The sequence below is a fragment of the Blennius ocellaris genome (genome assembly GCF_963422515.1).
Source record: "Blennius ocellaris genome assembly, contig: SCAFFOLD_98, whole genome shotgun sequence".
Classification (NCBI taxonomy): Eukaryota; Metazoa; Chordata; class Actinopteri; order Blenniiformes; family Blenniidae; genus Blennius; species Blennius ocellaris.
This window is the reverse complement of record NW_027662220.1, coordinates 78,197-92,259: the sequence shown is the minus strand read 5'-3', so window position 1 is coordinate 92,259 and position 14,063 is coordinate 78,197.

Below are 14,063 nucleotides of genomic sequence, written 5' to 3'. Positions count from 1 at the left end.
ACTCCATCATGGAAGAGAGTGACTCCGTCATGGAAGAGAGTGACTCCATCATGGAGGAGAGTGACTCCGTCATGGAAGAGAGTGACTCCATCATGGAAGAGAGTGACTCCATCATGGAGGAGAGTGACTCCATCATGGAAGAGAGTGACTCCATCATAGAGGAGAGTGACTCCGTCATGGAGGAGAGTGACTCCATCATGGAAGAGAGTGACTCCATCATAGAGGAGAGTGACTCCGTCATGGAGGAGAGTGACTCCATCATGGAAGAGAGTGACTCCATCATAGAGGAGAGTGACTCCATCATGGAAGAGAGTGACTCCATCATGGAGGTCAGAGGAGAGTGACTCCATCATAGAGGAGAGTGACTCCGTCATGGAAGAGAGTGACTCCATCATGGAAGAGAGTGACTCCATCATAGAGGTCAGAGGAGAGTGACTCCATCATAGAGGAGAGTGACTCCATCATGGAAGAGAGTGACTCCATCATAGAGGAGAGTGACTCCGTCATGGAGGAGAGTGACTCCATCATGGAAGAGAGTGACTCCATCATAGAGGAGAGTGACTCCATCATAGAGGAGAGTGACTCCATCATGGAAGAGAGTGACTCCATCATGGAAGAGAGTGACTCCATCATAGAGGAGAGTGACTCCATCATAGAGGAGAGTGACTCCGTCATGGAGGAGAGTGACTCCATCATGGAAGAGAGTGACTCCATCATGGAAGAGAGTGACTCCATCATAGAGGAGAGTGACTCCATCATAGAGGAGAGTGACTCCGTCATGGAAGAGAGTGACCCAATCATGGAGGAGAGTGACTCCATCATGGAGGAGAGTGACTCCATCATGGAAGAGAGTGACTCCATCATAGAGGAGAGTGACTCCATCATGGAGGAGAGTGACTCCATCATGGAAGAGAGTGACTCCATCATAGAGGAGAGTGACTCCATCATAGAGGAGAGTGACTCCGTCATGGAAGAGAGTGACTCCATCATGGAGGAGAGTGACTGCATCATGGAGGTCAGAGGAGAGTGACTCCATCATAGAGGAGAGTGACTCCGTCATGGAAGAGAGTGACTCCATCATGGAAGAGAGTGACTCCATCATAGAGGAGAGTGACTCCATCATAGAGGAGAGTGACTCCGTCATGGAGGAGAGTGACTCCATCATGGAAGAGAGTGACTCCATCATAGAGGAGAGTGACTCCGTCATGGAAGAGAGTGACCCAATCATAGAGGAGAGTGACTCCATCATGGAGGAGAGTGACTCCATCATGGAAGAGAGTGACTCCATCATAGAGGAGAGTGACTCCATCATAGAGGAGAGTGACTCCGTCATGGAAGAGAGTGACTCCATCATGGAGGAGAGTGACTCCATCGTGGAAGAGAGTGACTCCATCATGGAGGTCAGAGGAGAGTGACTCCATCATAGAGGAGAGTGACTCCATCATGGAGGAGAGTGACTCCATCATGGAAGAGAGTGACTCCGTCATGGAAGAGAGTGACTCCATCATGGAAGAGAGTGACTCCATCATGGAGGTCAGAGGAGAGTGACTCCGTCATGGAAGAGAGTGACTCCATCATGGAAGAGAGTGACTCCATCATGGAGGTCAGAGGAGAGTGACTCCGTCATGGAAGAGAGTGACTCCATCGTGGAGGAGAGTGACTCCGTCATGGAAGAGAGTGACTCCATCATGGAGGAGAGTGACTCCGTCATGGAAGAGAGTGACTCCATCATGGAAGAGAGTGACTCCATCATGGAGGAGAGTGACTGCATCATGGAAGAGAGTGACTCCATCATGGAAGAGAGTGACTCCATCATGGAGGTCAGAGGAGAGTGACTCCATCATGGAGGAGAGTGACTCCGTCATGGAAGAGAGTGACTCCATCATGGAGGAGAGTGACTCCATCATGGAAGAGAGTGACTCCATCATGGAAGAGAGTGACTCCATCATAGAGGAGAGTGACTCCGTCATGGAAGAGAGTGACTCCATCATAGAGGAGAGTGACTCCATCATAGAGGAGAGTGACTCCATCATGGAAGAGAGTGACTCCATAATAGAGGAGAGTGACTCCATCATAGAGGAGAGTGACTCCGTCATGGAAGAGAGTGACTCCGTCATGGAGGAGAGTGACTCCATCATGGAAGAGAGTGACTCCATCATGGAGGTCAGAGGAGAGTGACTCCATCATGGAGGAGAGTGACTCCATCATGGAAGAGAGTGACTCCATCATGGAGGTCAGAGGAGAGTGACTCCATCATGGAGGAGAGTGACTCCATCATAGAGGAGAGTGACTCCGTCATGGAAGAGAGTGACTCCATCATGGAAGAGAGTGACTCCATCATAGAGGAGAGTGACTCCATCATAGAGGAGAGTGACTCCATCGTGGAAGAGAGTGACTCCATCATGGAGGAGAGTGACTCCATCGTGGAAGAGAGTGACTCCATCATGGAGGAGAGTGACTCCATCGTGGAAGAGAGTGACTCCATCATAGAGGAGAGTGACTCCATCATAGAGGAGAGTGACTCCATCATGGAGGAGAGTGACTCCATCATGGAAGAGAGTGACTCCGTCATGGAAGAGAGTGACTCCATCATGGAGGAGAGTGACTCCATCGTGGAAGAGAGTGACTCCATCATGGAGGAGAGTGACTCCATCGTGGAAGAGAGTGACTCCATCATAGAGGAGAGTGACTCCATCATAGAGGAGAGTGACTCCATCATGGAGGAGAGTGACTCCATCATGGAAGAGAGTGACTCCGTCATGGAAGAGAGTGACTCCGTCATGGAGGAGAGTGACTCCATCATGGAAGAGAGTGACTCCATCATGGAGGTCAGAGGAGAGTGACTCCGTCATGGAAGAGAGTGACTCCATCATGGAGGAGAGTGACTCCATCATGGAAGAGAGTGACTCCATCATAGAGGAGAGTGACTCCATCATAGAGGAGAGTGACTCCGTCATGGAAGAGAGTGACTCCATCATAGAGGAGAGTGACTCCATCATAGAGGAGAGTGACTCCATCATGGAAGAGAGTGACTCCATCATAGAGGAGAGTGACTCCATCATAGAGGAGAGTGACTCCGTCATGGAAGAGAGTGACTCCGTCATGGAGGAGAGTGACTCCATCATGGAAGAGAGTGACTCCATCATGGAGGTCAGAGGAGAGTGACTCCGTCATGGAAGAGAGTGACTCCATCATGGAGGAGAGTGACTCCATCATGGAGGTCAGAGGAGAGTGACTCCGTCATGGAAGAGAGTGACTCCATCATGGAGGAGAGTGACTCCGTCATGGAGGAGAGTGACTGCATCATGGAAGAGAGTGACTCCATCATGGAAGAGAGTGACTCCATCATGGAGGTCAGAGAAGAGTGACTCCATCATGGAGGTCAGAGGAGAGTGACTCCATCATGGAGGTCAGAGGAGAGTGACTCCGTCATGGAAGAGAGTGACTCCATCATGGAGGAGAGTGACTCCGTCATGGAAGAGAGTGACTCCATCATGGAGGATAGTGACTCCATCATGGAAGAGAGTGACTCCATCATGGAAGAGAGTGACTCCATCATAGAGGAGAGTGACTCCGTCATGGAAGAGAGTGACTCCATCATAGAGGAGAGTGACTCCATCATGGAAGAGAGTGACTCCATCATAGAGGAGAGTGACTCCATCATAGAGGAGAGTGACTCCGTCATGGAGGAGAGTGACTCCATCGTGGAAGAGAGTGACTCCATCATGGAGGTCAGAGAAGAGTGACTCCATCATGGAGGTCAGAGGAGAGTGACTCCATCATGGAGGTCAGAGGAGAGTGACTCCATCATGGAAGAGAGTGACTCCATCATAGAGGAGAGTGACTCCATCATAGAGGAGAGTGACTCCATCATGGAAGAGAGTGACTCCATAATAGAGGAGAGTGACTCCATCATAGAGGAGAGTGACTCCGTCATGGAGGTCAGAGGAGAGTGACTCCATCATGGAGGAGAGTGACTCCATCATGGAAGAGAGTGACTCCGTCATGGAAGAGAGTGACTCCATCATGGAGGAGAGTGACTCCGTCATGGAAGAGAGTGACTCCATCATGGAAGAGAGTGACTCCATCATGGAGGAGAGTGACTCCATCATGGAAGAGAGTGACTCCATCATAGAGGAGAGTGACTCCGTCATGGAGGAGAGTGACTCCATCATGGAAGAGAGTGACTCCATCATAGAGGAGAGTGACTCCGTCATGGAGGAGAGTGACTCCATCATGGAAGAGAGTGACTCCATCATAGAGGAGAGTGACTCCATCATGGAAGAGAGTGACTCCATCATGGAGGTCAGAGGAGAGTGACTCCATCATAGAGGAGAGTGACTCCGTCATGGAAGAGAGTGACTCCATCATGGAAGAGAGTGACTCCATCATAGAGGTCAGAGGAGAGTGACTCCATCATAGAGGAGAGTGACTCCATCATGGAAGAGAGTGACCCCATCATAGAGGAGAGTGACTCCGTCATGGAGGAGAGTGACTCCATCATGGAAGAGAGTGACTCCATCATAGAGGAGAGTGACTCCATCATAGAGGAGAGTGACTCCATCATGGAAGAGAGTGACTCCATCATGGAAGAGAGTGACTCCATCATAGAGGAGAGTGACTCCATCATAGAGGTCAGAGGAGAGTGACTCCATCATAGAGGAGAGTGACTCCATCATGGAAGAGAGTGACTCCATCATAGAGGAGAGTGACTCCGTCATGGAGGAGAGTGACTCCATCATGGAAGAGAGTGACTCCATCATAGAGGAGAGTGACTCCGTCATGGAGGAGAGTGACTCCATCATGGAAGAGAGTGACTCCATCATAGAGGAGAGTGACTCCATCATAGAGGAGAGTGACTCCATCATGGAAGAGAGTGACTCCATCATGGAAGAGAGTGACTCCATCATAGAGGAGAGTGACTCCATCATAGAGGAGAGTGACTCCGTCATGGAGGAGAGTGACTCCATCATGGAAGAGAGTGACTCCATCATGGAAGAGAGTGACTCCATCATAGAGGAGAGTGACTCCATCATAGAGGAGAGTGACTCCGTCATGGAAGAGAGTGACCCAATCATGGAGGAGAGTGACTCCATCATGGAGGAGAGTGACTCCATCATGGAAGAGAGTGACTCCATCATAGAGGAGAGTGACTCCGTCATGGAAGAGAGTGACTCCATCATGGAGGAGAGTGACTGCATCATGGAGGTCAGAGGAGAGTGACTCCATCATAGAGGAGAGTGACTCCGTCATGGAAGAGAGTGACTCCATCATGGAAGAGAGTGACTCCATCATAGAGGAGAGTGACTCCATCATAGAGGAGAGTGACTCCGTCATGGAGGAGAGTGACTCCATCATGGAAGAGAGTGACTCCATCATAGAGGAGAGTGACTCCATCATAGAGGAGAGTGACTCCGTCATGGAAGAGAGTGACCCAATCATAGAGGAGAGTGACTCCATCATGGAGGAGAGTGACTCCATCATGGAAGAGAGTGACTCCATCATAGAGGAGAGTGACTCCATCATAGAGGAGAGTGACTCCGTCATGGAAGAGAGTGACTCCATCATGGAGGAGAGTGACTCCATCGTGGAAGAGAGTGACTCCATCATGGAGGTCAGAGGAGAGTGACTCCATCATAGAGGAGAGTGACTCCATCATGGAGGAGAGTGACTCCATCATGGAAGAGAGTGACTCCGTCATGGAAGAGAGTGACTCCATCATGGAAGAGAGTGACTCCATCATGGAGGTCAGAGGAGAGTGACTCCGTCATGGAAGAGAGTGACTCCATCATGGAAGAGAGTGACTCCATCATGGAGGTCAGAGGAGAGTGACTCCGTCATGGAAGAGAGTGACTCCATCGTGGAGGAGAGTGACTCCGTCATGGAAGAGAGTGACTCCATCATGGAGGAGAGTGACTCCGTCATGGAAGAGAGTGACTCCATCATGGAAGAGAGTGACTCCATCATGGAGGAGAGTGACTGCATCATGGAAGAGAGTGACTCCATCATGGAAGAGAGTGACTCCATCATGGAGGTCAGAGGAGAGTGACTCCATCATGGAGGAGAGTGACTCCGTCATGGAAGAGAGTGACTCCATCATGGAGGAGAGTGACTCCATCATGGAAGAGAGTGACTCCATCATGGAAGAGAGTGACTCCATCATAGAGGAGAGTGACTCCGTCATGGAAGAGAGTGACTCCATCATAGAGGAGAGTGACTCCATCATAGAGGAGAGTGACTCCATCATGGAAGAGAGTGACTCCATAATAGAGGAGAGTGACTCCATCATAGAGGAGAGTGACTCCGTCATGGAAGAGAGTGACTCCGTCATGGAGGAGAGTGACTCCATCATGGAAGAGAGTGACTCCATCATGGAGGAGAGTGACTCCATCATGGAAGAGAGTGACTCCATCATGGAGGTCAGAGGAGAGTGACTCCATCATGGAGGAGAGTGACTCCATCATAGAGGAGAGTGACTCCGTCATGGAAGAGAGTGACTCCATCATGGAAGAGAGTGACTCCATCATAGAGGAGAGTGACTCCATCATAGAGGAGAGTGACTCCGTCATGGAAGAGAGTGACTCCATCATGGAGGAGAGTGACTCCATCGTGGAAGAGAGTGACTCCATCATGGAGGAGAGTGACTCCATCGTGGAAGAGAGTGACTCCATCATGGAGGTCAGAGGAGAGTGACTCCATCATAGAGGAGAGTGACTCCATCATGGAGGAGAGTGACTCCATCATGGAAGAGAGTGACTCCGTCATGGAAGAGAGTGACTCCATCATGGAAGAGAGTGACTCCATCATGGAGGTCAGAGGAGAGTGACTCCGTCATGGAAGAGAGTGACTCCATCATGGAAGAGAGTGACTCCATCATGGAGGTCAGAGGAGAGTGACTCCGTCATGGAAGAGAGTGACTCCATCGTGGAGGAGAGTGACTCCGTCATGGAAGAGAGTGACTCCATCATGGAGGAGAGTGACTCCGTCATGGAAGAGAGTGACTCCATCATGGAAGAGAGTGACTCCATCATGGAGGAGAGTGACTGCATCATGGAAGAGAGTGACTCCATCATGGAAGAGAGTGACTCCATCATGGAGGTCAGAGGAGAGTGACTCCATCATGGAGGAGAGTGACTCCGTCATGGAAGAGAGTGACTCCATCATGGAGGAGAGTGACTCCATCATGGAAGAGAGTGACTCCATCATGGAAGAGAGTGACTCCATCATAGAGGAGAGTGACTCCGTCATGGAAGAGAGTGACTCCATCATAGAGGAGAGTGACTCCATCATAGAGGAGAGTGACTCCATCATGGAAGAGAGTGACTCCATAATAGAGGAGAGTGACTCCATCATAGAGGAGAGTGACTCCGTCATGGAAGAGAGTGACTCCGTCATGGAGGAGAGTGACTCCATCATGGAAGAGAGTGACTCCATCATGGAGGAGAGTGACTCCATCATGGAAGAGAGTGACTCCATCATGGAGGTCAGAGGAGAGTGACTCCATCATGGAGGAGAGTGACTCCATCATAGAGGAGAGTGACTCCGTCATGGAAGAGAGTGACTCCATCATGGAAGAGAGTGACTCCATCATAGAGGAGAGTGACTCCATCATAGAGGAGAGTGACTCCGTCATGGAAGAGAGTGACTCCATCATGGAGGAGAGTGACTCCATCGTGGAAGAGAGTGACTCCATCATGGAGGAGAGTGACTCCATCGTGGAAGAGAGTGACTCCATCATAGAGGAGAGTGACTCCATCATAGAGGAGAGTGACTCCATCATGGAGGAGAGTGACTCCATCATGGAAGAGAGTGACTCCGTCATGGAAGAGAGTGACTCCGTCATTGAGGAGAGTGACTCCATCATGGAAGAGAGTGACTCCATCATGGAGGTCAGAGGAGAGTGACTCCGTCATGGAAGAGAGTGACTCCATCATGGAGGAGAGTGACTCCATCATGGAAGAGAGTGACTCCATCATAGAGGAGAGTGACTCCATCATAGAGGAGAGTGACTCCGTCATGGAAGAGAGTGACTCCATCATAGAGGAGAGTGACTCCATCATAGAGGAGAGTGACTCCATCATGGAAGAGAGTGACTCCATCATAGAGGAGAGTGACTCCATCATAGAGGAGAGTGACTCCGTCATGGAAGAGAGTGACTCCGTCATGGAGGAGAGTGACTCCATCATGGAAGAGAGTGACTCCATCATGGAGGTCAGAGGAGAGTGACTCCGTCATGGAAGAGAGTGACTCCATCATGGAGGAGAGTGACTCCATCATGGAGGTCAGAGGAGAGTGACTCCGTCATGGAAGAGAGTGACTCCATCATGGAGGAGAGTGACTCCGTCATGGAGGAGAGTGACTGCATCATGGAAGAGAGTGACTCCATCATGGAAGAGAGTGACTCCATCATGGAGGTCAGAGAAGAGTGACTCCATCATGGAGGTCAGAGGAGAGTGACTCCATCATGGAGGTCAGAGGAGAGTGACTCCGTCATGGAAGAGAGTGACTCCATCATGGAGGAGAGTGACTCCGTCATGGAAGAGAGTGACTCCATCATGGAGGATAGTGACTCCATCATGGAAGAGAGTGACTCCATCATGGAAGAGAGTGACTCCATCATAGAGGAGAGTGACTCCGTCATGGAAGAGAGTGACTCCATCATAGAGGAGAGTGACTCCATCATGGAAGAGAGTGACTCCATCATAGAGGAGAGTGACTCCATCATAGAGGAGAGTGACTCCGTCATGGAGGAGAGTGACTCCGTCATGGAGGAGAGTGACTCCATCATGGAGGAGAGTGACTCCATCGTGGAAGAGAGTGACTCCATCATGGAGGTCAGAGAAGAGTGACTCCATCATGGAGGTCAGAGGAGAGTGACTCCATCATGGAGGTCAGAGGAGAGTGACTCCGTCATGGAAGAGAGTGACTCCATCATAGAGGAGAGTGACTCCATCATAGAGGAGAGTGACTCCATCATGGAAGAGAGTGACTCCATAATAGAGGAGAGTGACTCCATCATAGAGGAGAGTGACTCCGTCATGGAAGAGAGTGACTCCGTCATGGAGGAGAGTGACTCCATCATGGAAGAGAGTGACTCCATCATGGAGGTCAGAGGAGAGTGACTCCATCATGGAGGAGAGTGACTCCATCATGGAAGAGAGTGACTCCATCATGGAGGTCAGAGGAGAGTGACTCCATCATGGAGGAGAGTGACTCCATCATAGAGGAGAGTGACTCCGTCATGGAAGAGAGTGACTCCATCATGGAAGAGAGTGACTCCATCATAGAGGAGAGTGACTCCATCATAGAGGAGAGTGACTCCGTCATGGAAGAGAGTGACTCCATCATGGAGGAGAGTGACTCCATCGTGGAAGAGAGTGACTCCATCATGGAGGAGAGTGACTCCATCGTGGAAGAGAGTGACTCCATCATAGAGGAGAGTGACTCCATCATAGAGGAGAGTGACTCCATCATGGAGGAGAGTGACTCCATCATGGAAGAGAGTGACTCCGTCATGGAAGAGAGTGACTCCGTCATGGAGGAGAGTGACTCCATCATGGAAGAGAGTGACTCCATCATGGAGGTCAGAGGAGAGTGACTCCGTCATGGAAGAGAGTGACTCCATCATGGAGGAGAGTGACTCCATCATGGAAGAGAGTGACTCCATCATAGAGGAGAGTGACTCCATCATAGAGGAGAGTGACTCCGTCATGGAAGAGAGTGACTCCATCATAGAGGAGAGTGACTCCATCATAGAGGAGAGTGACTCCATCATGGAAGAGAGTGACTCCATAATAGAGGAGAGTGACTCCATCATAGAGGAGAGTGACTCCGTCATGGAAGAGAGTGACTCCGTCATGGAGGAGAGTGACTCCATCATGGAAGAGAGTGACTCCATCATGGAGGTCAGAGGAGAGTGACTCCATCATGGAGGAGAGTGACTCCATCATGGAAGAGAGTGACTCCATCATGGAGGTCAGAGGAGAGTGACTCCATCATGGAGGAGAGTGACTCCATCATAGAGGAGAGTGACTCCGTCATGGAAGAGAGTGACTCCATCATGGAAGAGAGTGACTCCATCATAGAGGAGAGTGACTCCATCATAGAGGAGAGTGACTCCATCGTGGAAGAGAGTGACTCCATCATGGAGGAGAGTGACTCCATCATGGAGGAGAGTGACTCCATCGTGGAAGAGAGTGACTCCATCATGGAGGAGAGTGACTCCATCGTGGAAGAGAGTGACTCCATCATAGAGGAGAGTGACTCCATCATAGAGGAGAGTGACTCCATCATGGAGGAGAGTGACTCCATCATGGAGGAGAGTGACTCCGTCATGGAAGAGAGTGACTCCATCATGGAAGAGAGTGACTCCATCATGGAGGAGAGTGACTGCATCATGGAAGAGAGTGACTCCATCATGGAAGAGAGTGACTCCATCATGGAGGTCAGAGGAGAGTGACTCCATCATGGAGGAGAGTGACTCCGTCATGGAAGAGAGTGACTCCATCATGGAGGAGAGTGACTCCATCATGGAAGAGAGTGACTCCATCATGGAAGAGAGTGACTCCATCATAGAGGAGAGTGACTCCGTCATGGAAGAGAGTGACTCCATCATAGAGGAGAGTGACTCCATCATAGAGGAGAGTGACTCCATCATGGAAGAGAGTGACTCCATAATAGAGGAGAGTGACTCCATCATAGAGGAGAGTGACTCCGTCATGGAAGAGAGTGACTCCGTCATGGAGGAGAGTGACTCCATCATGGAAGAGAGTGACTCCATCATGGAGGTCAGAGGAGAGTGACTCCATCATGGAGGAGAGTGACTCCATCATGGAAGAGAGTGACTCCATCATGGAGGTCAGAGGAGAGTGACTCCATCATGGAGGAGAGTGACTCCATCATAGAGGAGAGTGACTCCGTCATGGAAGAGAGTGACTCCATCATGGAAGAGAGTGACTCCATCATAGAGGAGAGTGACTCCATCATAGAGGAGAGTGACTCCATCGTGGAAGAGAGTGACTCCATCATGGAGGAGAGTGACTCCATCATGGAGGAGAGTGACTCCATCGTGGAAGAGAGTGACTCCATCATGGAGGAGAGTGACTCCATCGTGGAAGAGAGTGACTCCATCATAGAGGAGAGTGACTCCATCATAGAGGAGAGTGACTCCATCATGGAGGAGAGTGACTCCATCATGGAAGAGAGTGACTCCGTCATGGAAGAGAGTGACTCCATCATGGAGGAGAGTGACTCCATCGTGGAAGAGAGTGACTCCATCATGGAGGAGAGTGACTCCATCGTGGAAGAGAGTGACTCCATCATAGAGGAGAGTGACTCCATCATAGAGGAGAGTGACTCCATCATGGAGGAGAGTGACTCCATCATGGAAGAGAGTGACTCCGTCATGGAAGAGAGTGACTCCGTCATGGAGGAGAGTGACTCCATCATGGAAGAGAGTGACTCCATCATGGAGGTCAGAGGAGAGTGACTCCATCATGGAAGAGAGTGACTCCATCATGGAGGAGAGTGACTCCATCATGGAAGAGAGTGACTCCATCATAGAGGAGAGTGACTCCATCATAGAGGAGAGTGACTCCGTCATGGAAGAGAGTGACTCCATCATAGAGGAGAGTGACTCCATCATAGAGGAGAGTGACTCCATCATGGAAGAGAGTGACTCCATCATAGAGGAGAGTGACTCCATCATAGAGGAGAGTGACTCCGTCATGGAAGAGAGTGACTCCGTCATGGAGGAGAGTGACTCCATCATGGAAGAGAGTGACTCCATCATGGAGGTCAGAGGAGAGTGACTCCGTCATGGAAGAGAGTGACTCCATCATGGAGGAGAGTGACTCCATCATGGAGGTCAGAGGAGAGTGACTCCGTCATGGAAGAGAGTGACTCCATCATGGAGGAGAGTGACTCCGTCATGGAGGAGAGTGACTGCATCATGGAAGAGAGTGACTCCATCATGGAAGAGAGTGACTCCATCATGGAGGTCAGAGAAGAGTGACTCCATCATGGAGGTCAGAGGAGAGTGACTCCATCATGGAGGTCAGAGGAGAGTGACTCCGTCATGGAAGAGAGTGACTCCATCATGGAGGAGAGTGACTCCGTCATGGAAGAGAGTGACTCCATCATGGAGGATAGTGACTCCATCATGGAAGAGAGTGACTCCATCATGGAAGAGAGTGACTCCATCATAGAGGAGAGTGACTCCGTCATGGAAGAGAGTGACTCCATCATAGAGGAGAGTGACTCCATCATGGAAGAGAGTGACTCCATCATAGAGGAGAGTGACTCCATCATAGAGGAGAGTGACTCCGTCATGGAGGAGAGTGACTCCGTCATGGAGGAGAGTGACTCCATCATGGAGGAGAGTGACTCCATCGTGGAAGAGAGTGACTCCATCATGGAGGTCAGAGAAGAGTGACTCCATCATGGAGGTCAGAGGAGAGTGACTCCATCATGGAGGTCAGAGGAGAGTGACTCCGTCATGGAAGAGAGTGACTCCATCATAGAGGAGAGTGACTCCATCATAGAGGAGAGTGACTCCATCATGGAAGAGAGTGACTCCATAATAGAGGAGAGTGACTCCATCATAGAGGAGAGTGACTCCGTCATGGAAGAGAGTGACTCCGTCATGGAGGAGAGTGACTCCATCATGGAAGAGAGTGACTCCATCATGGAGGTCAGAGGAGAGTGACTCCATCATGGAGGAGAGTGACTCCATCATGGAAGAGAGTGACTCCATCATGGAGGTCAGAGGAGAGTGACTCCATCATGGAGGAGAGTGACTCCATCATAGAGGAGAGTGACTCCGTCATGGAAGAGAGTGACTCCATCATGGAAGAGAGTGACTCCATCATAGAGGAGAGTGACTCCATCATAGAGGAGAGTGACTCCGTCATGGAAGAGAGTGACTCCATCATGGAGGAGAGTGACTCCATCGTGGAAGAGAGTGACTCCATCATGGAGGAGAGTGACTCCATCGTGGAAGAGAGTGACTCCATCATAGAGGAGAGTGACTCCATCATAGAGGAGAGTGACTCCATCATGGAGGAGAGTGACTCCATCATGGAAGAGAGTGACTCCGTCATGGAAGAGAGTGACTCCGTCATGGAGGAGAGTGACTCCATCATGGAAGAGAGTGACTCCATCATGGAGGTCAGAGGAGAGTGACTCCGTCATGGAAGAGAGTGACTCCATCATGGAGGAGAGTGACTCCATCATGGAAGAGAGTGACTCCATCATAGAGGAGAGTGACTCCATCATAGAGGAGAGTGACTCCGTCATGGAAGAGAGTGACTCCATCATAGAGGAGAGTGACTCCATCATAGAGGAGAGTGACTCCATCATGGAAGAGAGTGACTCCATCATAGAGGAGAGTGACTCCATCATAGAGGAGAGTGACTCCGTCATGGAAGAGAGTGACTCCGTCATGGAGGAGAGTGACTCCATCATGGAAGAGAGTGACTCCATCATGGAGGTCAGAGGAGAGTGACTCCGTCATGGAAGAGAGTGACTCCATCATGGAGGAGAGTGACTCCATCATGGAGGTCAGAGGAGAGTGACTCCGTCATGGAAGAGAGTGACTCCATCATGGAGGAGAGTGACTCCGTCATGGAGGAGAGTGACTGCATCATGGAAGAGAGTGACTCCATCATGGAAGAGAGTGACTCCATCATGGAGGTCAGAGAAGAGTGACTCCATCATGGAGGTCAGAGGAGAGTGACTCCATCATGGAGGTCAGAGGAGAGTGACTCCGTCATGGAAGAGAGTGACTCCATCATGGAGGAGAGTGACTCCGTCATGGAAGAGAGTGACTCCATCATGGAGGATAGTGACTCCATCATGGAAGAGAGTGACTCCATCATGGAAGAGAGTGACTCCATCATAGAGGAGAGTGACTCCGTCATGGAAGAGAGTGACTCCATCATAGAGGAGAGTGACTCCATCATGGAAGAGAGTGACTCCATCATAGAGGAGAATGACTCCATCATAGAGGAGAGTGACTCCGTCATGGAGGAGAGTGACTCCGTCATGGAGGAGAGTGACTCCAT